The following is a 13,263-nucleotide window of genomic DNA, read 5'->3' on the forward strand; positions in this document are numbered from 1 at the left end:
TCTCCTCAAACAATAGCATGGTATTATTTCACTGTAATAGCTACTGTAAATTGGACAGTGCAGTTAGATTAACAAGAAGTTAAGCTTTCTGCCCATATCAGATATGTCTATGTCCTGGGAAAATTTCTTGTTACTTAAAACCTCATTCTAATCACATTAGCCTATGTTAGCTCAACCGTCCCGCGGGCGGACACCAATCCCGTAGATTTAAAAAAAAGGAAAGCAGGGTTGTTGGTTGGTTGGTCACTCGGGGTGGATGGGTACAGTAGGTTGTGTGTTCAAATCTTAATCAACACATTTGATGTAAAGTGTCTCTCAATATTATTGTGCATCAATCAATTTGTTAATCTTCATCACAAGGTGATTTGTGCTTTGCTTCCTAATGAACTACTCTAGAGTCTATTGAATTATGGGTGGCAATAGAGCTGTGCTTTAATTATACTGGCAAGGGCATGCATTTCAAACTAACATATTATTGTAATTCGAGTCTCCCGGATTTATGTTTACTATGTTACGTCTAGTCTTCTGAGACCAGTGTGATTGATTATAAAATAGAGATACATGTATTGATCCTCTGCTACCATACATGTAAGAAATGATTAACATATATTGTTGGCCTTGCTCGTTGTTCGATGCAATTGCTGTTTTAATTTACATTGTTCCCTGAAGTAGGAATCTAAATAATTCACTGACCTTGGCCCATGGCTCTCTCTCTCTTATTGTCATACTCATGAGGGATGTCTGGTACTTTATGGCTATTCACTGACCATGCAAAACATCAGTCATATAACGTTACTCAGTGTTGTTGCTGCTAGGGATGCTTGTGAAGTAATCCCAAAGCACTTAGACTCATTGAGATATGAAAGAAATGACTGCTTCAAGAGCACTAAAGTGCCTCTCTCTCAGAGTGGGCATTCCAAAAACAGCTGCTAGGGAGAGTACACGAAGCAGGGAGATTTTTAACGTGAGGCGAGCCTCTTGTCAAAGGGGTCTGTATGGGATAAAGGCGATCTGATAAATGGAACAAAACCCATTACTGTGACATTGACTAAAAGGCAAGAAGTATGGTTATCAACTGGAGAAAAGGAAATCCATTGGAGCTAATAACCTAGCCCTCCGGCAGGTGAAATACAGAGGTCGGGGAGAAGAGGAGATGCCAGACCCAGTCTTTAATCACGGAGCTGGGCTGGGACTGAGGAGCCTGCCGGCGGGACCAGGAAGACATTCAGCCCTCTGCATAGATTCATCACTATCACTGCCTCCCCACAGCCCACTGCTCTGGCCCAACACAGATACATCACTGACAGTCCACACACTGAGGTGGGGAGGCACACACAGGAGCGCACTCGCATGTATGCACAGACTCATGGACAGAGACTCAAGGCTCAAGAACATTTTGTACATACTGTAACTCAGATTATGTCCCTGATTGACATAGCTTTGTCCAATAAAAAAATCTCACACTGTAAATATGATCACAATTACACAATTGATGCAGCCTGAAATACATACTGACACTTTCTCGTAGGCTTAGTTTCAGCCAGTACAATGTTTTTTTTTATTATAGTCAGAAAAGTTTTCCAAATGTATAATTCCACAATCTGTAATCGCTGATGACAAATTACTGCTACGCGAAGGCAAGCAGGCCCATTCACAAAATAAATGCCTCTGTGTGTCGCATCACCTTAGTAGGAGTGCTCTGTGAGAGAGGCATCCTGCAGCGCCAGACTAGACCAGACCCACGGATGGCTGTCAGGATACATATGAGCACAACACTGATTTATCCCATTTCAGTCCAAAAAGCATTAGGACTATGAAGTGCAATTTTACATCCAAGCTCAAGGAAAAAAATAAAAATAACTGTCAGTTTACTTTCACAGATTATTGCCTGACTATATCCATATTTCTTACTGTCAGTGTGACGCAGCTGCTATCCAGACTGTATCTCAGAAGCAGTGCATTTACTGGAGGCATACAACTTGCAGTTAAGTGTCCTTGTGTGATTTCTTATTCATGGTTTTATCTTAGAGTGGTATTGAAACCTCTTAACTGGATAGTTCACCCCCCAAATTCACAGGTTGTCATTTTCGTACCTCAGTGTAGTCTAGTTGAGCTGAACTCATATTCCACACCATATGTTGTGTGTAGAGCCCTCGGTATGCATAGGGGATATGCATGCCTCAACACCAAATGAATGGTAAAGATTGACACCATCTAATCAGAATGGAATTGGATTAGAGTAGTCTTCCAATTATTTACTCGAATAAGGATTTAATGCCAGTATGATAGAAAAAATGGTGAGATTGTCTCGCAGAGAAGACAAGAAAAAAAGCTATGAAAAACGATTTAACAGTCATTTAACTGCACACTGCATAATATATGTGGTACCCTTGAATAGACCGGAAATTATCTTTCTAAAAGTGTTAAGAGTACAATGGCAACGATTTGTCTGAATGGCTGCAGTGAAAGACTGCATGTCCTCTATAGCAAATGTAACAAAAGGGAAAGAGTGTGAAGGATTATTTTCCACCAACTTCAACACAGTACGAACTAAAGATGTCAGGGGATGATATTTTTTGCTTGTTCTTTCTTTTTTCACTCTCTGATTGCCATGCATCAATCAAAATGTGTCTATCGAATGACATTTGATAATTCTGTAATTCAGTCATTCTGCTGTTGTCTGTCTTGTCTGGACTATCATTAAATGTGAAGACTTATTTATATAAAACCAGTTCTCTAGGTTTAATTATTACATGATTAAACGAATCATGTAAACATTCATTAACTAGGAAGTCGGGGCACCACGGAAAATGTTGAGATTTAACAAGTTATAATATTCCGAATAAAACTGTTCAGATATTTTAATATCTGATCGATTAGTCATTCTCAATAATGCATTATTATTACCTCATCAGTTCTCATTACTGAACATCGCAAACCCTTGGATATCTGCACAAACCCTAGTTTCTATAATGAATCAGCAAAATACAAATTTACTTAATTATTTATTTACTAACTAACTAAATAATCAAAGAAATACATAACAAACAAACAATAGATATTGGTTACTAACAATGATAGAAAAGTCCCTAGTGGGCTAAGCTGATATGACGGCTTGGTATACCACGGAAAGAGGTGGGGCAGATAAAGTGCGGGAAAGACAAGATGGATTACATACATAGTTGATAATAGGTATTCATGGACATGCTAATACTTTGCACATGGACGGCCGCTCATTCTGAAAGAAATTGCAATGTACATATTTACGCCTGTATGTCGTTGCTGTCTCTTCGTTGAAAACACTTGATCGTCCTGTAGAGTTCATCAGAGTTTCTGGATAACTTTCCCAGAAGTCACAATGTATTTTGTGGTTGTAGGTGGTTAGAATGGATAACACAGCTGAACACACCATCCCCACTGTCAAACATGGTGGTGGCAGCATCATGGTTTGGGCCTGCTTTTCTTCAGCAGGGACAGGGAAGATGGTTAAAATTGATGGGAAGATGGATGGAGCCAAATACAGGACCATTCTGGAAGAAAACCTGATGGAGTCTGCAAAAGACCTGAGACTGGGATGGAGATTTGTCTTCCAACAAGACAAAACATATTGATCCAAAACATAAAGCAAAATCTACAATGGAATGGTTCAAAAATAAACATATCCAGGTGTTAGAATGGCCAAGTCAAAGTCCAGACCTGAATCCAATCGAGAATCTGTGGAAAGAACTGAAAACTGCTGTTCACAAATGCTCTCCATCCAACCTCACTGAGCTCGAGCTGTTTTGCAAGGAGGAATGGGAAAAAATGTCAGTCTCTCGATGTGCAAAACTGATAGAGACATACCCCAAGCGACTTACTGCTGGAATCGCAGCAAAAGGTGGCGCTACAAAGTATTAACTTAAGGGGGCTGAATAATTTTGCACGCCCAATTTTTAAGTTTTTGATTTGTTAAAAAAGTTTGAAATATCCAATAAATGTCCTTCCACTTCATGATTGTGTCCCACTTGTTGTTGATTCTTCACAAAAAAATACAGTTTTATATCTTTATGTTTGAAGCCTGAAATGTGGCAAAAGGTCGCAAAGTTCAAGGGGGCCGAATACTTTCTCAAGGCACTGTATACAGGCCTATAATTCCCAGGGTCAGACTTTATCGCCTTCTTATACAGAGGTATAACTTTAGCTTGTTTCATATCGCTGGAAAAGGTGCCTTGTTCAAGAGAGAGATTAATGATATGCGTAATACAAGGGCCAATTTGCTCAACAGAAACTATAAGAAACCTTGTAGGAATATTATCCAGGCGTATGCATAAATACATTGTGGGTTGGGCTATTCTTTTTGCAGACATCAGTAGTGAAATCCCCTAACAAAATGATTGGGCGGCCTGTAACGCACCCCCAACAAAATCGGCTTGGTTTAGGGAATGCAGATATCCAGCCAGACAATCTCCAGATCAGTGTTTAAATCCCCCCACCATTCCGATTCCGATCCTTCCTGACAACAGAGTAATTACCTATCTCAATTTCTGAGTCACAAACAGATGAATCCAACCATGTCTCAGTAAAACGTAAGACACCCACCTCTGATTTGCAAACCAACAGGCGTATCTCATCGATCTTTGGTAGTAGGCTTCGGACGTTTAAGTGCACAAAATGTAAGCCCTTCTTCCCAAAGGCCTTATTGAATTCCTGATCCACTTGTAACTCGCCTCCCGCTGCGCTACCATCTTCCCACTGCACTGCCTTTGGTGGCCTCTCTGCCGCCATGGAGCACCCTTCCCCAGGTGCTACACCATCGTCCTCACCACCGTGTCCCCCGTCACTCGGCTCTGGTGGCCTCCGCTCCGCTGTGGATCCCCCCCCTCCAGTGCACTCTCCACCCTCGGTAACACCTCTGGACCCACTCCACCTTCAATGCTCAGACACCCCGCGGGTACAGCACACTGACAGCAACGGTAAGCTTCATTGACCCCATGTCCAAAACTAGGACCGCTGCATTTTAGATGAATCCACTGCGCACATTCCAAACATATCAAAGCAAACTGGCAGCTTCATTAAACTGTACCCCGCAAAACTTGAGTCTTAACTTCAACAGTGAAGAGGCGACTCCGGGATGCTAGCCTTCTAGGCAGAGTTCCTCTGTCCAGTGTCTGTGTTCTTTGGCCCATCTTAATCTTTTATTTTTATTGGCCAGTCTGAGATATGGCTTTTCCTTTGCAACTCTGCCTAGAAGGCCAGCACCCCAGAGTCACCTCTTCACTGTTGATGTTGAGGACTTGTGAGGCGTCTGTTTCTCAAGCTAGACACTCTAATGTATTTATCCTCTTGCTCAGTTGTGCACCGTGGCCTCTCACTCCTCTTTCTATTCTGGTTAGAGCCCATTTGCGCTGTTCTGTGAAGGGAGTGGTACACAGCATTGTACGAGATCTTCCATTTCTTGTCAATTTCTCACATGAAATAGCCTTCATTTCTCAGAACAATAATAGACTGATGAGTTTCAGAAGAAAGTTCTTTGTTTCTGGACATTTTGAGCCTGTAATCGAACCCACAAATGCTGATGCTCCAGATACTCAACTAGTCTAAAGAAGGCCAGTTTTATTGCTTCTTTATTCCGAACAACAGTTTTCGGCTGTGCTAACATAATTGCAAAAGGGTTATCTAATGATCAATTAGCCTTTTAAAATGATAAACTTGGAATAGCTAACACAATGTGCCATTGGAACACAGGAGTGATGGTTGCTGATAATGGGCCTCTGTACGCCTATGTAGATATTCCATTAAAAAAATCTACCGTTTCCAGCTACAATAGTCATTTACAACATTAACCATGTCTACACTGTATTTCTGATCAATTTGATGTTATTTTAATGGACAACATTTTTTGATTTTCTTTCAAAAATAAGGACATTTCTAAATAACCCCAAACTTTATTCTTTTGGAACTTCTGTGAGTGTAATGTTTACTGTTTATTTCACTTTTGTATACTATCTACTTCACTTGCTTTGGCAATGTTAACATATGTTTCCCATGCCAAAAAAGTAGAACGACAGATTTGTACCTTGTCAGCTCGGGGATTCGAACTTGCATCCTTTAAGTTACAAGTCCAACACTCTAACCACCAGGCTACCCTGCCTCCCCAATAGCAACACAGCAAAGGGTCTTTGTTAATTAGTCCCTGAATAGCAACCAGTACACAATACACCCCTTTAACCATTATCCCTCTAAGACAGGGATGGGCAATTTTGATGGGCATGGGGGCCACAATAAAACTGAACTCATCATGAGGGGCCTATGTGGCAGGTCTGCGTATCCACATCCTACCCACACATGCAGTCAGAGCCGGCCCTGGCCTTTTGCGGGCTGTCGTGGAAATTCTTGCACAGTGACACTCAAAGTCAATCTTAAATGAATCGTTGTTTATTGTCAGCGCGCTGGAGAGGTTCCAACCAACTCAATGCACCATAGTACACATGTCAATCTGGAGCTCTCCTGGGCAGTCCCAGCGGTTGTCTTATTTATGGCTACACGCAGACAAGTTATATTTGCATGATTTAGCTTAACTAATTAATCATTACCGTTTTGTTTCATCCATGTGACTGATACTTTTTCATAACATGCGACAGACCAACACCTCACGAGGCTTCTTCTCTCTAAACTGAGACCTTGAAACTGAGATATATTTAGTTCGTTCTCAAAACAAGGTCTGGGCATACTGCCAAATTGCAGCTACTGATAGTGAGGATTTGTATAGTCAGCCACTTGCATGAACACAGAAATTGGTTATAAGAAAAGCACAAACATTAAAATTCCCATTACCGGGCCCTAAGCTAAAATTTGTTGAACTTCTTGATTTAGCCTCAGTTTCAATTCTCCTCGTTAGGAGATGCGAGTGAGAACGAGATTTGGGTCTTGGAGGCGTGCTTTGATGTGGGTGTCTCTTGTGTGTGTTTGAACGTGAGAAGCTTTTGTACTTTAATTCTACCAAAACAGTACACAGTTACATTTACTCTTCCCTAGATAACTTGAAACAGTCTAATTAGGTCTTGTGTCTGGAAGTAGTCAATTTTGACACTAGAATAAATGTTGCTGACTAATATCAATGCCATATAGGCCATTTTCTACAAGAGAAGTTGTTCATTGCCTTTAGTTGCTCTTTGAGCGAGCACACATAAAACTGTGCTTCTTGTGTAGGGACTGTGGCTAACACAGCCCTAATGACCAGGAAGTGTGGATGGGACAGAGCTATCTGTGTATTAGATCATGTTTATGAATGGTAATTGCTGCTCTGATATATCCAAGGATGCTGCTGTGTTTGCTCATTTAAAGTACCCTGTTGGTACGGCACAGCACAACCTCTTAGGCAGTAAGCTCTCATTGCATCCCTGTTCATTGCATTCCTCAATGGTGTGAGATTGAGGGCAGACCCTGTCAAAAGATTTCTCAGTGAGATGATGTGATGCCTTACAAGCTCGGCCAAGCGATGTGAAGCAGATGCAGCAGTTGTTGGAATGTTTATCAGTCATGAATCACACATCCTCCATCAAAGGCCCATGATCCCCACGGGAAGGGCTGCCATCTCTCTCCTCTTTAATAAGGGGAGCACCTTGTTATCCAGGCCGAATGCTGTGCATTTTACCCTTGGGCTGTTGTCTTGGGTGAGCAGGCTGCTGATGCAGGGAGCAGGGTGGACGGGGGAGGGAAATGCACTTCTACTATTGGATCCAGAGGCACATCCCATGTGTATCGCCTGCTTGGGTTTTGAGCAAGCTGCGGCATCACTCACTAACCCAGAGTTATGCGTGCACTGTAGGGCACTACCTGAAAACTGGCAAGTGCACAGAGCAAACCCCAAACAATATTTGTCACAGCCTCACAGCCTTCGGGTGATGACGCTAACCCACAAACCCTACTGTTCTGGGAGGAGGCAATGGAATACGGAACCCTCAAATCGCTATATCGAGGAGGACGAGAACCTTGATATGGATGAGGAAGAAATACTCCAAATTGATGATGAAACTCACCTGACGGCTTGAGGTTTTCTTCCGCCTTCAGTGCAGCATCGGCACCCAATTAAGAATTTGGGCTCAACAATGTCTGTAAACGGGCAGAGACCAAGCTCGGAATCAAGTGGCCTGCACCCGTGGAGGGTGGCAGCGCCGAAATGGACTGGTTCGACAAGAGGAAACTCCCCTCTCACACCATCCTGGAGAAACAACTCCTCCCTGCGGTCCCAGCATGTGTGTCAGAACCCAAACGTAGCTGGGACAAGCCCCTGTCCACACACTTTGTTGCATGCGCAGGAGAGCTACTCGGTGACAGATGAATATGACAGAGAGTTGTATGAATACATGCCTCCTGACAAGATGTAAAAACGATATTATTTCAGTAAACATTCATTCCCTTTCATTACAGTGTATTCATTGAATTCTAACAACACAACATGATGTCAGAAGTGATTGAAAGGAGGAGAAGAAACCGAAAGGACGGAAAAATACAATAAACAACTCAACAAAGCAACAAACTGGATAGCCGTAAGATGCTAAGCTAATGGCACCAATGCTAGGCTATGTAAAGTGAGGCTAGCTAACATAACAGTCATCACTGCTAATAAGTAGATAAAATCATAATATCATTACGTACATGGGAAGCGTAGATAATGTTCTGAAAATTGAAGGTTTTACATCCACCGCCAAAACTTCAGTTTACTGTCAATGTAGCTGTACATTTTGAACTGTACCCAGCTGCGATTGAAACTGATGTGAAAAGATGAAAGCATCAGGGTTCTTACATGTGATAGGGGAAGAGGCACTGGATGTGTGCAATAACTTAGAGTTAACTGAAGAGGAAGATAGGCTGATGGCAAGATTAGAGAAGTTTAAAGGTTAGTCTATACCAAAACAAAACATTATGTTTGAGAGGCACAGATTTTTCACTAGCACTCAGAAAACCGGAGAATCCATTGATACAGTATGCGACTGAATTGCTTAATAGGAGCAAGACGGGTGAGTTTGGCAGACTGACAGATTCTCTGATAAAAGACAGGATTGTGTGTGAATACCAGACAATGGGCTGAGAGAACAAGACCTGGACTTGGATAAAGTTATAGCACTGTGTAGGGCTGCAGAGACAGTGAAATCACAGGCAAAATAACTGTTTGGTGATGGTAGTTGCACCATGGATGCAATGAAAAAACAGGCCACGCACAGATCAAACAAATATAATGGCTATGTGATAAAAGGCGAGCGACCAGCCAAGAATAAAAATGTGATGGATGACAACCAAAAAGCATGCGGTTGTTGTGGAACACATCATCCTCCGAAAATGTTTCAGCATACAGCAAGACTTGAAACAAATGCAACAAAAATAACCACAGTGCTCGTTGTTGTGAGAATAAAGGGAAGCAAAACCAAGCAGATGCATTGAGTGAAAGGAACTAGAGGAGTTATATGTGGATGCTGTATCTGAAAAAAAAAACACTAAAACAGAAGGATAGGATTCTTTGTTTGCAGGTGAATGACAGTATTATTTCATTTAAACTAGATACAGCTGCACAGGTGAATGTGATATCAGAGGCTGAGTTTAAGACAGTGGAGTCTCCTCAGAGGAGGAAGGGCAGGACCATTTTAATAAAAATATATATTTTTTAATATTTTAAAAGTTTTGCTTTTTAGATAAAGCTATTCGAAATATAATCATGTCACCAAATAATTGATTAAAACATTATTTTGCAAAGAAGATCTACAGTAGACTCCACTGCACTCTATAGGGTAGCAACATGGTGTAGCCGGAGGACAGCTAGCTTCCGTACCCCTCTGGGTACATTGACTTCAAAACAAAACCTAGCAGGCTCATGGTTCCCACCCCCTTCCATAGACATAGACATTAATTATGACAACTTATGGAGGATGCCCTCCAACCTATCAGAGCTCTTGCAGCATGAACTGACAAGTAGTCTACCCAATTAAAGGATCAGAGAATGAATCTGGTACTGAAAGCATAAACTACAGCTAGCTAGCACTGCAATGCACAAAATGTGGAGGCTAGTTCACTCAAAGAGAGAGAAAGACAATAGTTGAACAGTTTTGAACAAATGAATTTCTTCCAAAATGAAAGAGAAGCAAGAGAGAAATAGAGAGAGATTGTCATTTTTTTCACTTTCAGTTTCACTTACTTAACTAGCAAATGCAGCTAGCTAGTTCAGCCTAATGAAACACCCTGCTCAAACAGAGGGATGCTATGTTAGCTAGCTGGCTATGACTATCCAACACAACATTGGAACTCTTCCAAGTCGAGGTAAGCTTCTGGTTTTACAAATGTATTGCCACCGGCACCCGCCTGTGTAACTGCTTACTAACTGTACACTGTAACGTTACTGCATGATTGTAGCGGGTTTACTAACGTATTAGTTCTATTAGCTATGCTGACTATGACGTTACATGAACAAATATGGTGACAACGATGCAGGCTGTGTGTAGCGTTTTGACTTGGAAAGATTTTTTTGACTGGTCTCCTATAGCTGATGTGTTGTGCATTGAAGTCCACAAGCAAAGAGAAGAGGTGAGAGTAGGAGAGCGCATGCGAGAAGGAATACAACGTGGCTGCTATGAAAGTGAACTGTGTTTATGGGTGATCAGGGGTGTATTCATTCCATTCTGTTGATTCTGTTGAAAAACGTAAAGTTAAAGTGACAGGTTACGCAGGTGTTGAGATTCCAGTTAAAGGGAAGTGTGTTGCCAAAGTGTCTTACAAGAACACTGTGCACACTGTCATTCATTGTAGTACCCCAGGATGTGCAGGCTATTCTAGGCTTATCAGCTTGTTACAGACTGAACCTAGTGAAAATAGTTATTGTGGTTGAAAGCTAGACAGAGACAGACTGTGATGAACTGCTGATTCTCAAAGAATGATGATCAAAACTACAACGCTATTCTCTGAATGTAGCATACACTCCAGGAAAGATGATGTACACTCTTTCTAGAGCTGTGGACCCGAAGGTGCTAGCGAGTACCGAAGCAGATGACAAATTGAGATTATATGTGGAAAAAAGTTTTACTATGACAGAGGGACAAGAAACCTACCTGAACTCCGACCTGGTGACAACATGAGGTACAAAGACAAAACAAACACATGCGCACAAAAAGGAACTGTGATCACTGAAGTACAGCCAAGGTCATACAACAGATGGCCCTGTTCTACAGAGAAATAGTTGTGATCTTCTAAGGGGACCAGCAACAGAGAGTCATGACACAGACACAGTTTTGTGTCAAACTTTTTTATTTAACCTTTATATCATTAGGGAAGTCCGTTAAGAACAAATTCTTATTTGCAATGACACTCTACCAAGAGGCAAATGGCCTCCTGTGGGGACAGGGGCTGGGATAAAAAAAAAAAAGTAGGACAAAACACGCATCACAAAAGAGACCACAACACCAAATAAAGAGAGACCTAAGACAACAACACAGCACAGTTGCAACACAACATGGCAGCAGCACAACATGGTAACATGGTTAGGCACAGACAACAGCACAAAGGGCAAAAAGGTCGAGACAACAATACGTCATGTGAAGCAGCCACAAGTGTCATTAATGACCGGTTTCAATGTAGAGACGGAAATAAAACTGTCCAGTTTGAGGTTTTTTTTTGCAGCTCGTTCCAGTCGCTAGCTGCAGGAAACTGAAAAGAGGAGCGGGGTGTGTGTGATTTGGGGGACCTTTAATAACAGAATGTGACTGGCAGAACAGGTGTTGTATGTGGAGGATGAGGGTTGCAGTAGGTATCTCAGATAGGTAGGATTGAGGTCTAAGAGGCTTTATAAATAAGCATCAACCAGTGGGCCTTGCATCGGTTATACAGAGATGGACAGTTTACAGAGGAGTATAGAGTGAAGTGATGTGTCCTATAAGGAGCATTGGTGGAAAATCTGTTGGCCGAATGCTAAAAACATCTAGCCGCTCGAGAGCAACCTTACCTGTTGATCTATAAATGACATCTCCATAATCTAGCTTTTTTTAAAAAATTTAACCTTTTTTAACTTGGCAAGTCAGTTAAGAACAAATTCTTATTTACAATGACGGCCTACACCGGCCAAACCTGGACGACGCTGGGACAATTGTGTGCCGCCCTATGGGACCAGGATGTGTATTGTGATGCCTCTAGCACCAAGATGCAGTGCCTTAGACTGTTGCAACACCCGGGAGCATGGGTAGGAAGGTCATCTGAATCAGGGTTAGTTTGGAAGCTGGGGTGAAAGAGGAGCGATTACGATAGAGGAATCCAAGTCTAGATTAAACCTTAGCCTGCAGCTTGGATACGTGCTGAGAGAAGGACAGTGTACCATCTACCCATACTCCCAAGTACCTGTATGAGGGGACTACCTCAAGCTCTAAACCCTCAGAGGTAGTAATCACACAGGTGGAGCATTCTTCTTCTGAACCACATGATCTTGTAGGTGTTCAGAACAAGGTTAAGGGCAGAGAAAGCTTGTTGGACACTAAGAAAGCTTTGTTGTTGAGCATTTAACACAAAATCTGGGGAGGTGCCAGCTGAGTACAAGGTTATATAATCTGTATATAAATGGATGAGAGAGCTTCATACTGCCTGAGCTATGTTGTTGATGTAAATTTAGAAGAGTGTGGGGCCTAGGATCAAGCTTTGGAGTACTCCCTTGTTGACAGGCAGTGGCTGAGACAGCAGATTTTCTGACTTTATACACTGCACTCTTTGAGAGAGGTAGTTAGCAAACCAGGCCGAAGACCCATCAGAGACACCAATACTCCTTAGCCGGCCAACAAGATTGGAATGGTCTACCGTACTGCACTCTTTGAGAGAGGTACAGTGCCTTGAGAAAGTATTCGGCCCCCTTGAACTTTGCGACCTTTTGCCACATTTCAGGCTTCAAACATAAAGATATAAAACTGTATTTTTTTGTGAAGAATCAACAACAAGTGGGACACAATCATGAAGTGGAACGACATTTATTGGATATTTCAAACTTTTTTAACAAATCAAAAACTGAAAAATTGGGCGTGCAAAATTATTCAGCCCCTTTACTTTCAGTGCAGCAAACTCTCTCCAGAAGTTCAGTGAGGATCTCTGAATGATCCAATGTTGACCTAAATGACTAATGATGATAAATACAATCCACCTGTGTGTAATCAAGTCTCCGTATAAATGCACCTGCATTTATACGGAGACTTGATTACACATTCGCAAGGGACATATGCTGCATGGTTGACATCCTCAAAGGCTCTCTCAACTCTGCCGGTC

This window comes from Oncorhynchus mykiss, chromosome 7, assembly GCF_057628025.1.
Source record: "Oncorhynchus mykiss isolate SJ-2025 chromosome 7, ASM5762802v1, whole genome shotgun sequence".
Classification (NCBI taxonomy): Eukaryota; Metazoa; Chordata; class Actinopteri; order Salmoniformes; family Salmonidae; genus Oncorhynchus; species Oncorhynchus mykiss.